Genomic DNA, 14,846 nt, shown 5'->3' on the forward strand with positions numbered 1-14,846 from the left:
GGAAATTGTACGATAATTTCCACACTCAGGATTTCTTTTCCCATGTCCATACAGTTGAAAATAATGAAAACTCGAAATTCCTTGAGATAACGTTGGCTTAACGTTGGTCCATCGTCTCAATTTTAACTCATAAATGGTAGTTTTTGGTTGGCTATTCGACGCTGGGCTAACGTTGGCTTAACGTTCGTCCATCGTCTCAACGTTGGTTCACTGTCGCCATTTTTGCTGATAAATGGTGGTTATTGGTCGGCTATTCGACGTTAGGCCAATGTTGGCTTAACGTATTGGTCCATCCTCTCAATGTTTACTAATAAATGGTTACTTTGGTAGGCTATTCGACGTTGGCCCAATGTTGGCTAAACGTTGGTCCATTGTCGCCATTTTTGCTGATAAATGGTGGTTATTGGTCGGCTATACGACGTTGGGCCAATGTTGGTTTAATGTTGGTCCATCGTCTCAATGTTTACTGATAACTGGTGGATATTGTTTGGCTATACGACCTGATAAATGGTGGTTATTAATCGGTTTTTCGACGTTGGCCCAATGTTGGCTAAACGATGGTCCACTGTCGCCAAGTTTATGGATACATGGTGGCTATTGGTTGGCTATTCGACTTTAGGATAACGTTGGATGATCATCGACGTTGCCGTTGGTCCATCGTTTCAAATCTCACTGATAAATGGTGGATATGTTGGATATACGACGTTGGATCAAGCTTGGCTAAACGATGGTTCATCTTCTCCATCTTTACTTATAAATAGTGCATGTATATATTGGTTGGCTATATGACGTTGCAAACTTTCAAGGAAACCCTGCAACTACAGTCATTACAACTTATTGCCCAACCAACGTAATGAACGAGGATATCATTGAAGGACACTACGACAATTCAAAAGGAAAACAGCACGATTGGAAACTTCTCAGCACTGACAACCACCTTCAGAAGCTATACAGCATTGAAGTCCGCAATAGGTTCCAGCCCCTAGAGAAGGAGGAAGAATCAGCTACCGAGGGGTATGAGCGATTCATAACAGCACATAAGGAGGCTACTGAGAAAGTTATCCCAGTGAAAAAGAAGACAAGAAAGTTGCATTTTCCCAACGATACACGTGTAATCAGTGCTAGAAATAAGATCAATAAAGCCTACATGGAGTACCAGAAAGATACAACTGATGAAAATCGGCAGATCTACAAGCAAGCCAAGCACAACCTTGAAGAAGCATACAATGTAGTTATAGAAGAAGATCTTGATAGTAAACTAAAAGATGTGGAGAGAGCGCATGCCAACAGTAAACATGGGCAGAGCTGGAGACTCATAAATGACAAAACCGGAAGGAAAGCATCTCCGAAAGGGCAGTTAAAAGGAGACACACAGAAAGACAGGGTCATAAACTGGTTCAACCACTTCAAGAATCTTCTTGGAAGCCCTCCTGATATAGATGATGAGGATGAAGAAATTCTGCCTATACTAGAGAGTCTGAACATCAAGACAGGGCCATTTGATCTTAAAGAATATTCAAAGGCTATAAAGTCACTAGTAGAAGGGAAGAGCTTTGGGGAAGATGGCATACCACCAGAGGTTCTAAAAAGATGTGACATGGATGAAATCATTCTGAGTTTCTGCAACAACGCTCTGATCAATGAAGAAAAGCCCCACCAATGGTCCATACTGAACATTGTACCAATACCAAAGTCTGGAGACCTGAGCCAAGGAGGAAACTATCGAGGAATCAGTCTAAGCTCCATCGTGGCCAAAACTTTCAATAGATTGATTTTGAACAGGATCAGACCTGTACTTGATAGTCACCTGAGAACCAACCAAAATGGATTCAGAGTTGGAAGGACCACAGTGGGACATATTTTGGCACTTCGCAGGCTTATAGAAGGAGTAAAAGAAATCAGCTCCCGGCTATTATCACATTTATTGACTTCGCAAAGCCTTCGATACCATCCACAGAGGCAAGATGTTGAAGATCCTTACTGCATATGGCATACCGGAACAACTGGTGAATGCTATCGGCAAGATGTACGAAGACACCAAAGCAAAAGTAATATCACCTGATGGAGAGACTGACCTCTTTGAAATCATGGCTGGTGTGCTTCAAGGTGACACGCTTGCACCTTACCTATTTGTAATAGTCCTCGATTATGCCTTGCGAGCAGCTATAGACGGCCATGAAGAAGAACTTGGATTCCAACTAGAAAGAAGGAGAAGTAGAAGAGTTGGTCCGGAAATCATAACAGACCTAGATTTCGCCGATGACATAGCCCTGTTATCTGAGGAATTAAAGCAAGCCCAAAAACTCTTGAGCAGGGTGGAGACATCGGTAGGCAAGGTCGGGCTCCGGATGAATTCAGGCAAAACCAAGTTCATGTCATTCAATCACAGGGGGATCATCACTATAAAAACAAATGATGTAATTCAGTTGGAGAATGTACCTGATTTCAAGTACCTGGGAGCACTGATGGTGAGCACAGAAAAAGATGTGAAAGCTCGTAAGTCAGCAGCATGGAGAGCGTGTAGCAAGCTTGGAAGAATCTGGAAATCTTCTTTTCCTAGGCAGTTCAAACAACGTTTGTTTGTTGCTACAGTTGAATCTGTGCTTCTATACGGCTGCGAAGCATGGGCAGTTACAACAAAGCTGGCAAAAGAATTAGATGGTTGCTACACCAGACTTCTTAAGACAGCATTCAACGTGCACTGGAGCCAGCATATAACCAATAAGGAGCTGTACGGGAATCTACCAAAAGTATCAGAAAAGATCAGGGAAAGAAGACTACGTTTTGCAGGCCACAGCTGTAGGAACATCAATGAACCAATATATCAGCTTTTACTCTGGAAGCCTAAACACGGGAAGAAGAAACCTGGAAGACCTCATCTTACTTACACAGACCTACTCAAGAAGGATACGGGACTTGAACTGTCAGAGATAAAAGCAGCCATGCTGGACAGGCATGTGTGGATGGCCATCACAGCTCGGGCAGTTGACCCGACTTAAGCAAGTAAGCATATGACGTTGGGCCAACGTACCAGATACGACCTAGTACCTACATCTCTTTCAACATTATTTTGTGAGCATGTCGCGTTAAACTGATAAATTGTATATTGTGAGTACATCTCCGCCACAATGCGAGGGAAAGAGCATGAGAAATTGTTAAAGTATGGACCTATTAGACTAATTAAAGTAATCATTGATAATCCCCTGTCTGAATGAAAGTGAAAGTGAGTACGAGTGCACCGCTCGGCGTAGGCTTAGCATGCTCAACCGCTGCGTTCAATTGAAAGTGTGAGTGATGGCTATGATCAGCCTGCACACGTGCACACAGGGCAGTTAGCGCTCGCCTCCTTTAGTCTTTTTGAGAGGGGGCCGAAGTGTCGGCATCAAATGCATTGAGTGTTTACCGTGATGAAATAGATGTTAATATGTTCCTGACCTAGAGTTAGACCTAGATGATGCACTGATGCACCATGTTGACAGCGTCCGTGACAGTGATGATGTTCTTCACAATATGCAATATCGACCATGAATCAAATGATTGTGAATCTGTTGGTGTTACAAGTGTTGAAGGTGCTGATGCATTGTTCGAAAGACCAATTGAATTAAATACTGATCTTGATATATAGTGCTGAATGGGAACACGCATCAGTTTTGTTTATTCAGATCTAAATGGTATTATAGTCTCTATACTATAGTCTCTGATACTTTCAGATTTGGAAGTAGGCCTCCTATACTGTAGTTGATCAATACAGATGATGCTGAAGATGATTTAGTTTGAAAAGGAATAAATTACGAGATTGTGCTGTGAGTTCCAATATCCCGCTAGTACATGCATGTCCCTCTTGAAATCTTACAAGGGAGTGTGCCAAGTCTCCCAAAAGATGCAAGAACTTTGTATCAACAAATTTGGTGGATTCTGAGTGTGATGTGAAAGAGGTAGCTGGTGGGAATTACAATCATTTTGGCATTTGCAATCATTTAAAGTCGCAATTGGCCAAAAAACAAAATTTGATCAAATAATAAATAGGAAAAAACTATTGGGGGCGGGGGTAACACTGATTCCATAATTCTGGTATTTTCATTCACACATTTGATTATTGCTGCATTTGTATTCTCATTTTCAAATCAGTTGTTATTATCTATGCACAAGCATGTTAAATTGCTATGGTTTGAAAGAAAGGTAAATATTCTAATGATTTATATTTCAATTCTGACGTTCTTTATTAATACATTCAAATCTATATAGCTCTCCAAAATCCCAATACTTTTTTTCCTTATAATCCCTACAATTCTGAAATTAAATCCTGCATTTCATATCGTCAACTTCCAGGTTCCTCTACCCGTCCAGATCCAGCTACCCCTACCTACTCCAGAACAGCAATAAGCAGCACCTAGGACCCCTTCGATCTCGACCCCATCAACCTCCAGAACACTGTCGACCCCAACGACCCCATTGACCTCAACATTCAGAAATATGGGTATGTCGTTTTGCATATTATTCACTTTGTCTGTAGTTATATACATGTAGACAGGATAGCTAATGCATTTTTTGTATTCGTTATATTTGTGCCCTGCACAGAAAGTACATATGTACTGGATTGATGTATGTTTGTGTATGACATAGCTGCTAATAACGGATGCAAGTATCTTTTCCCTCATTATATTGAGAAACTGCATTGTGATCACTTACAAAACTATTCAACAACAACAAATCATGAAATACTGCTTAAAGCTGTATTTTTGGAAACAATTCTGAATGCAGGGTGACACAAGAAACAAAACACAGTCAATTGATTTAATTTTTGTATAAGCAACTAACGATATAGCTTTGTGTTTTTGTTTTAATTTGAAGCCTCTCTCAAGTATTGGGAGCTTCACATTTCACTTCAATTTTATAATGATATGAAAGAGGATGCCATTAAACACTGCACTCTTCTGCAAACATTTGCCCTAAAAAAAGAACGAATACAAACTTACTAACTTAGGGTTTTGTGATGTAAGCAGAAAACCCAAATTTGGAATTCTTTCATCCATATTCTACTTCAAACACATTTGTTAGGGAAATATTATATTTGCAGAAGTGCCCGGGTGTTAATGACATCCTCTTTCACCTCATACCATTTAGGTGAGATTGTGCCTTCTATTATTTGGCTAATTTGGGGATCCAACACTTAAGAGGGTCTTTAAAGTGTTATCATGAGCGTCCCTGGACGGTGTGCGCGCTCTATTATTGCAATGACGAATATCGTCATTGCCTTGTTTTCGTTCACGTTCTTCCAAATTAATTTCTTCTTCTTCTTCTTCTTCCCAGGAAATCACATTCGTTTTGCACGTAGTGTTTGTTATTCCTAGTTAGGTGCTTTCCTCATGTCCATTTCCGTTTAAATTTCATAGGCATAGTCTCTAGCATCTCATCAAGATCACCTATTTTTTCGATTTTCAAAATCACTCATGCATAACCATCAAGGCGCTATTTTGTCCGTTTCTGGTCCATTTTTAGGCCTTTCTTTCTTCCTTCCTATCTCCACTATCCTAGATCCTACAATCTTCTAATAAAGTCCTCTAGATAGTCTAAGAGATGTTCTTTCATCTGCGACAAATAGCCTGCCCTTCAAAATGCCATCTTTGTACTCAAAATTCAAATCCGAAACCGACTCCATCAAATATCTCTCAAATTCATGAAAAATTGACCCGTATAACTCTAAAACTGCATAACTTTATCATATAAATTCCGTTTTGTTTTTAAATCTCACCGTATCCTTATCTTACGATTGCGCATAGTCATGCTTAATTTCACGCTCCAATGAATATGCAAAACATAAATAACACCCTCTAAAGTTCTGGGACTTGGCTTTCTTTCTGTGGCCGTATCTCTATTGTGTCTTGGCAATCCCGTACCCTTTTTTGCATTTAGATACTTGAACATATGCCCTTTCCAGCCATATACAAAATTATATACCCTTATATTGACCAAGTTTGAGAAAATTGCCCTCCAAATTCGCCATTTTCAAGAAAATTGCGAAAAAAACTTCAACTTGCTCTAAAATTGCGATCATTATACCTACAACAAGAAACTTGTCAGACACATGTATCAATATACATGACAACTGTCCGCTAAGTTTGGTAAATTTTAATGACGTCAGCGCAAAGTTATCGCTAAAAATGATCAATTTACTATGCATTACGTAATAGCGTGTTAAATGCGTGCAGTACATTGCGCGCAGATGACAATGGTGTCAAACTGACCGCAATGAAGTGCCCTTTCGGATGATACCAAGTATGATATATGTTCACACACAAATTGTGAGTTAATTCCATTTTAGACACATATATTATACTGTGATAATTATGTTAGTATAGACGACCGTTAGTGCCAGATCGCCCGTCATTGCACGCATATCGTTGTGCCACGATTGCAGGTCTAGTTATTATTATTATTATTATTATTATTATTTAATTATATTATTATTATTATTATTATTATCAATCAAACATCTCTACACTGAGCAAGCAGAAACTATAATTTGGTTCTTTCTATTGAAGAATACTGCCATTTTACTTAAAGTGTATATTTCCTTTGTTAAGAACAGTGTTTGATGCTATTCGAATTAAACAATACTAAAATAAAAGAAATCCATTCCTTTCTAATTTCCATACTACTAGGTCGTTCGCCCTAAAATTTAAATGAAGTTATTTTTCATGACAAAGTACGTCTATCCATGAAATTTCATCAAAATTAGGGATGATGTGCCACTCAGAACTACTTTCCTTGAATGCCGTACTATTTGATTAATATCCGTACTATTTCAAGGTGATGTTTCCATGATCTGCTTTTAAATTTTGTTTGGTTTCTTTCTTCTTCTTTTTTGCCGCAGATGCCGAAGATGTACCACCACAAGCTAGTCAAGATTTTGAGTCCGACTAACCAATTCTTTAAAGGTCCACTGACTTAGGAAATTTAAAGCTAATATTTTTTGTATCGAGACCCATTTTTAAGCAACATAAACAATTGAGTCATAAATAAACGCCTCCTCATATTTTTTTACACATTTTTGAAAACATCTCCAAGTTGCTCGTTTAATGGGGAACCCCGCCCCTTAAAATTCTCAGAGTTTCTCGGAATGATTGACCAAAGGATTTGTGATGTTATATCAAGAACGATCTCGGCTTAGGCGAGCTACAGTGCTTGCTAGCCAGCTCTGCAAGCATATGTTTTGTACACAAACATAAACAATTTTTTTTTTTGAAATTAGATATTAAATAAGAGAGCCATACCATCTAAGTGACTGAATCTGTTTTTGTACAACCTTCTTCTCAATTTTAAAGAAATATTGAAAGTGGTATATACAGTGAAGAAACTTGTGTTTTTCCCTTTACAAGCTCTGCTCTTTCTTATTTTCTCTTTCAAATTATCTCTCTTGTTATATAAACATTTAGCGATTGCTTTATTTCACACATTCAAGCAATGTAGCCTATCCCTCCTGACATAAAAAAGTTGGTAGATGTGTTTATAACAATAGATATGGCGACGAAATTTATCAGCATCTCTAAAATGCTTAAGCAACAAAATGTTGGCAATTTCTCTGAATTTTATTTTTTTATGGAAACGCAAATGGTGGACACTTTATTCATTTCTTTATATTTTTGTGCTGTACAATTATGTAGAGGAACCCTCCTGAAACAAGGACATTAGAACGACCCAGCAGTGTAGAATCTTGTCATAAGCAATCGTGTTCGTCTGCCAGAAAGCTTGTTTTGTTTTAGTCGGGAAGTTGTGAGGATTGTTTATTATATTCGTACAATGAATGTCAGCATGTTATGTTGTGTTAAGTGTAAGCGAGACTTCATTTTATAACAGCTCCTATCGTCCTAGCATTCATTGACAGTATATTGTGACACAGTGAAATTCCTTGAACTTGAAACTATGTTTACATCTTTTTTTAATTCAAACGAAAGTACCAAAGAAAATGTACAAGAATTGTACTTACATTTACAACAGTTTGTTTATACACATAAAATAAAGCATGTGTTATTACAAAATCAGTTTATTTCCTTGTTCTTTTTTGTGGAGAAATTGATGTATTCAGAGCAAATTCTAAGAAGCAAGATGGTGAACTTGTCATTAAAATTGGACACAAAAGTTGTTATTAAGTTTAGATAGTGATTAAAATGTACCAGAAAATAGACATGACGAAATTAAAATAACATGACCCTCTTGCTGCAATATTTTTTATTATACATATGTTCCAGAGGGATGTAAATCGAGTTCTATAATAAACTTTTCTGAATTACAGTCTGATTTTGATGAAATTGTTACTATTTCATTTTGTTGATTTTGCTCTGTTAATTTATGTAATCCAATCTTAAATTTCCTGGCTCTTCATTGGCACGTTGTGATGCATGTGTTTGAATGATTGTACATGTCCAATGTAGTATGATCTTGACGATGTTATTATGAACGGACGACTGATGTTGGTGTGAATGTGTTATCGAGTTGGTGTTGGTAATGTCAGAATGATGTTGGCGTGAACTGGAAAGGGGAGGTACGACGTCGGCACATGGTGGGATAGGGGTTGGCATTATGTTAGGACAATGTCGGGGAGACGTCGGCACATGGTGGAAAAGGGGTTGTCATTACGTTTGTCCTACGTCGGCACATGGTGGGATAGGGGTTGGCATTATGTTAGGACAACGTCGGGGAGATGTCGGCACATGGTGGAAAAGGGGTTGACGTGACGTTGGTCATCCATCGGGGAGGGGACGTTGGCATTACGTTGGTCCGCTGTTAGCTTAATGATATTTCGTCGCTGTCTAGCCAACGTTGGTCCGCCGGCAAGAAAGCCGTTGAAGCAATTTAAAATAAACTGTCGGAAGTAGTTGGTATTTTATACAAATTAAAACATTTCCCTTATAAGATTTTATTAATGATATACAATGCATTGTTTTTATCACAAATAAATTATTGCAATATTGTTTGGGCAAATTCAAATGATTATTTTATGAATAGATTATATAAATTAGAAAAGAATGCAATACGTATTATCTCAGGATCCCATTATCTTGCCCATACAAAACCTATTTTTGTCCGTTTTAAATTTCCTAATGTATTTGAATTGAATGACTATAACATTGTTATATTTATGTTTTTATGTCATAAAGGTATTATTCCTCCTAGTCTATCAAACAAATTTATTTTGAATTCTGAAATACTTTCATATACAACTAGAAAATCATCTTATTTTCATACACCACCTCCTAATGTTAAAGCAAGCCCAACTATGAATACATTTAAACAGAGATACAAACAATTACGTTTTTGTGAATAGTATTTTATTGGTTTTTATATATATGCAATCAGGTGTTAGATATTAGGTGTTAGTTGTTAGGTGTCAGGTGTTAAATGTTGTAGGTTAAAATTATTTATTATGTCGCAAGGGACCAGCACCACACAACGACTTAATCGTTCTTTCTTGCTGGTTCCTCATTCGTATATATATTTGTATTTTATGTTTATCTTTTTTTATGTTATTTGTATGTTCATTACTTATCTGTAAATATCAACGTTATAATCATGTTTGTTTTTATATGACGAATGAAATAAAAGGAAATTAAATGAAATAAAGACGACTTTGAAAGGTCAGTCAAGGGTGAAGTTAGCAGACAATACAGGTCTGGAGTTAACATGACTGTTCACGACAATAAATCAGTTGTTGGTTGTCTTGAGAAGAGATCATGGTCGTTTGAACGTATAATTTGTAGAGTTGATAACTAAATAAGCGTACAATACTGGTCTGTTTGTTGATGTTAAGGTAATGTTTCTCAAGAACGAAATGTGTATGAGATAATTGATATAAGTTACAGATAAGTTATATATTTAGACAAATCAAGTCTGCTTATATTGAACATTATTGGTGTAGATTTCATATATAACACATTATAGAAAGATATGATACATGTTACAAAGGTGTTGATCATTTATATTTGATTAGACAAGGTTGATTTTATTTGGCTGGGACCGAGTGTTTTTGGAAAGATATTGTAAGAGTGTATTTATATCGTTCGTACCATTCTCTTTTTTCAGAGACTGGTACTCTTCTTTGCTTTACAATAAAGCTTGATTATAATTACGAGTATCGTAAATGGCACGTGTTTATGTTTCTTTATTTCAGTGTACCATGTGGCGATGGCAATAACGCACTGGGGTTTTATAACCATTGAGCCTGAACGTGATTGTACATGCTTTAGGAGCACGTTTGAACGCACTAAGAACGAAATGAGGACGAGCTGAACTGTCTCTGAACTAGTAAGAATGGGTTTAGTCGTATTCGGAATGAGGTAGAACTAGTTTTTTTTAAGGGTTTAGATTGACTACGGACTGCCCTTGGGCTTCCTGGAAATGGTAAATTTACTGGATCTGATGTTGCTATAAACTGACTGTGGACGGGGTACAGACGAGATGAACGTATCGAGGACTGTTAATGAACGAACTAGTATCGTATTATTGAAATTATTTACACATTGTACCCCGACCATTTCCTGTTTTGCAATTTTCTAGAACAGTTCCAGATCTTAGTGAGAACTAGTTTGGTGTGATGTGGGCTTTATATGACAAACATGGGAGAACACGGTCATAATAAAAAAGAGTAGTCCATGCCAAAAAAGACGTGAGAGATCGGGGGTACAGAAAACAATACAAAATGATGAGCTGAATGTGGGTTTGAGAAGAAGATGAGGAAAGAGAAATGCGCATTATCAAGGACATAAGCAAGAGAAGGCACAAAATGAGGATGAGGTATAATCTCGGTGGTGTTAATACGCGCCCGAAATTGAGGGGTTGATAGAAGGGCCGGTATGAACACCACCTTGGGAATGATGATTACCACCATCATCCTCATGACCGGTCATTAGTAAAATCATGTTATAAAAAATCATGTTATAAACAAAATAATACACAGAATTTTGTTAGAGCATAATTAGTGAAATTACCCACACTAAATACCTTCGAAACCGTCCAAACACCCTCGGCTGTCGCCTTGAGCGTGTAAAACTGTTCCAAAGGTACCTTTGTGCGGGTAATTGTTATGAATGCCCCACTGCTGTGTATTATGTGTATAATGTTGCCCCTCGAAATGGATTGAATTGAAATGGACTCTTGTCATGAACTGATTTTGACAATATGATTTAGTCTTGACAAATAAAGTTTTTCTTTTTAGAGCTTTAATATTCCAAAATGAAGGGTCATACATCAGTTTGTCAAAATCATTTCCTTCTGAAAAGAGAAAAGTTACTCCAACTTAAGGTGCAACAGTTTACAGTAATTGTACGGGCTTTGCTAAAGAGTAATATGTCCCATTTGCAAGCCAAACAAATTTAAAGGTTAAATCCCAACGGCATTTGAAGGACAATACTAATTTAGACTCTTCTCTCAATATGAAAGGGCTTGAAAGTAGCTTTTAGTGGGAAGATAACATCAATTGGTTGTCGAATCGACTTAAGTGATTGCAATCTACTAAGTAATAGTCTGATTTTCAGACCCTTCTACCGAATGATCGTATGTTTTGTGCTGCACAAAGATTCAATCAATTTAATTTTGGCCATTACAAGAAGTGGGTTATTGATGTAGACAAATGTTCATATACCTGTTACAGCTCATCTTATGTATGCAATTACCAAAGAAAAAATACGTCAGTCACTCACTCATTAGTGTCTGACAGTGAAATCTAGACGGTAAACGGGTTTTCTTGCATAATTTGTATACTAGGACACTGTTAATGTTTACATTTCACAGATAGGACATACATTACATATTCATAATTCCTCCAAAGTTCTACAGAATTTGATGTTGGCTGCAAAAGGGACATAGTATCTTTAAATGAGATCATATCGCCATTTTTTGAGTATTTGTTCCTTTATAGTGAAGTCGTGTGTTATCTTACCAAGGTGGCCTCTTTTTTAAGGTACAAGCACCTTGTCAAATCCGATGTCATTTTGAGTCTAAACGTGTTAAAAGTACATGTTGAAAGATTTGATATAAGGCATGTATGCAAAGGTGATTGGAAAAAATGGTCTTTAACCACCCAAAAAGTATAGCTTACATAAAAAAAACGTGCAGTTGATAGCAGAAGTTTAGTTCAATGTAAATAATGGTGATATTGAACTATCAAAATGGCGTGTGACGTCAAATGTGGGTCAACATGTTTGCGTTAGCGAATGAAAGCCTTTTGACATTTTTTTAGCATTTATTTTTCTTCCTTTCAACGGGAACAAAATGTGGTTGCCCTTACAAAAAAAATCTATGATATTCCTATGTTACGGCTCTATGGTGAATGGTATTTCTATGATATATTATATGGTAGAATATATTTATATGGTATACCACACAATTGCTGAATGGTGGAGTTCTATGGTCAATGGTATATGATTGATGCCGTCCTATGGTGTATGGTATTTCTATGATATATTATATGGTAGACTATATTTCTATGGTATTTCTGTTGAATGGTTTCCCTATGGTGGAGGATATTTCAGTGGTAGCTCTATGGTGGATGATGACTTTATGGTATATCAATGGTGGTTATGTGACTCTATGGTGGCTCTAAAGTGAATGGTAGATCTATGGTAGCTCTATGGTGGCTGTATGGTGTATGGTATTTCTACGGTATGTTATATGGTAGAATATATTTCTATGGTATTTCTATTGAATGGTATCCCTATGGTGGAGGATATTTCAGTGGTAGCTCTATGGTGGATGATGACTTTATGGTATATTTATGGTGGTTATGTGACTCTATGGTGGCTCTAAAGTGAATGGTAGATCTATGGTAGCTCTATGGAGGCTGTATGGTGTATGGTATTTCTACGGTATGTTATATGGTAGAATATATTTCTATGGTATTTCTGTTGAATGGTATCCCTATGGTGGAGGATATTTCAGTGGTAGTTCTATGGTGGATGATGACTTTATGGTATATTAATGGTGGTTAGTGACTCTATGGTGGCTCTAAAGTGAATGGTAGATCTATGGTGGCTCTATGGTGTATGGTATTTCTACGGTATGATGTATGGTAGAGTATATTATATGGTATTTCCGTTGAATGGTATATCCCTGTGGTGTAAGATATTTTAGCAGTAGCTCTATGGTGGATGATGACTTTATGATATATTACTAGTGGTTAGTGACTCTATGGTGGCTCTAACGTGGCACTTTTTTACATAAAAAGGGCCCCTTTACTTTAAAAAGTGCCCCAATTATTTTTTTAAAGTGCCCCTTCCCCTTTCCATCTCTGATAAGTGCCCTTTTTTTATACGTACCCCTTTTCCTTCGATAAGTTCCGGTTTTCCTTTGCAATAAGTGTCCATTTTCCATTCTCATAAGTGCCCTTTTTTCATCTCTAGTAAGTGCCCCTTTTCAGATACGAGTGCCCCTTTTCACTTTTGATAAGTGCCCCATTCACCTGATAATTTCCCTATTCAAATCTGAGAGGGGCCTTTCCCCTTTTAATAACTACCCCTTGTTTAACTTGGATAAGCGCACCTTATATTTTCACATGTGCCCCCTTTCCTTTCTAACAAGTGCCCCCATTTAAAAGAGAGCCCCTTCCTTTCATCATAAATGCCCCCTTTTCATCTATGAAAACAGTTACTTTTCATTCTCATAGTCCTTCTTCATTCTCATAGTCCCGTTCCATCTCTAGTAAATGACCCTATTAAATTCCGAGAGGTACTCGTTTTATTTTGACAAGTATCCCTTTTCCTCCTGATAAGTGCTCTTTTCATCTTCAATAACTGCCCCTTTTAGTTTGATACGTCCCCCCTTCCTAATAAATGCTCTTTTTCCTTCTTTTAAGTGCCCCATCCCCTTCCTATAATTACCCCTTTTCATCTCTCATAAGTGCCCCGTTTATCTTGACATGTGCCTCTTTTCTTTTTAATAATAGCCACTTCCCCCTTCTCATAAATCCCCCCTTCCACCTTGTATTAAATGCACCTATTAAAAACTGATCGGTGCCCCTTTTCGTACAACAAATGAACATTTCCTCTTATTATTAGTGCCCCTTTTTCATTCTCATAAGTGCCCCTTTTCTTTTCAGATAATTACCCTTTAACAATGATACGTGCCCCATTTTCACCTTCTGATAATTACCCGTTGTAATTTGACATGTGCTCCTTTTCTTTTCTAATAAGTGTCACCCTTTTCGATAAGTGTCCCCTTTTCCTCTCATCACGTGCTCCTAATTTCCAGCTACTAAGAGTAATATCACCCAAAGCACACTCGCATTTATAGATGTTATAATTATAGTACTTATCAAAGGTCTTTTCAGTCTTCTGTTATGATAATTTAATAAACCCATAAAGATTGGGTTTTTCTTCTTTATAATTGATGTAATTTTTCGCACTGCGACCTCACAAATCTTATTTATAAAGATTTAAAAAAAATTGAAATCATCCCTGATAATGTAATTACAATATAGGGGGTATATACAAATGCTTTTTTTTTTTTTTTATATATATTTTCGCTTTGAGATTTCCCTTTGTAGGTGCCCTATTTTTTTTCTCCAGAAAGTGCCCTTTTTTGTTGGTGCCCCCCCCCCCCCCACTTTGGAAGTCGCTGCCTCTGTTTGCACTCAATTAGTCTCAATCTATTAAAGAAATCATTAAATAAAAAATTCTAAACCAAATTGTAACAAGTAATGTATATGAGCAGAAAGTAGATAACAAGGGCTGTTTGCTGCCACCTTGTGCCCACGATTTGAACAACTCTTCTAGCCGTTGGTTTCCAATTTCTACTCACTAAAAATGCTTCGCAAAATTCCAAAATATGTGAGGAAGAGGAAGGTTTTCAAAGGA

This window comes from Strongylocentrotus purpuratus, unplaced genomic scaffold (assembly GCF_000002235.5).
Source record: "Strongylocentrotus purpuratus isolate Spur 01 unplaced genomic scaffold, Spur_5.0 spur5_scaffold_4, whole genome shotgun sequence".
Taxonomy (NCBI): domain Eukaryota; kingdom Metazoa; phylum Echinodermata; class Echinoidea; order Camarodonta; family Strongylocentrotidae; genus Strongylocentrotus; species Strongylocentrotus purpuratus.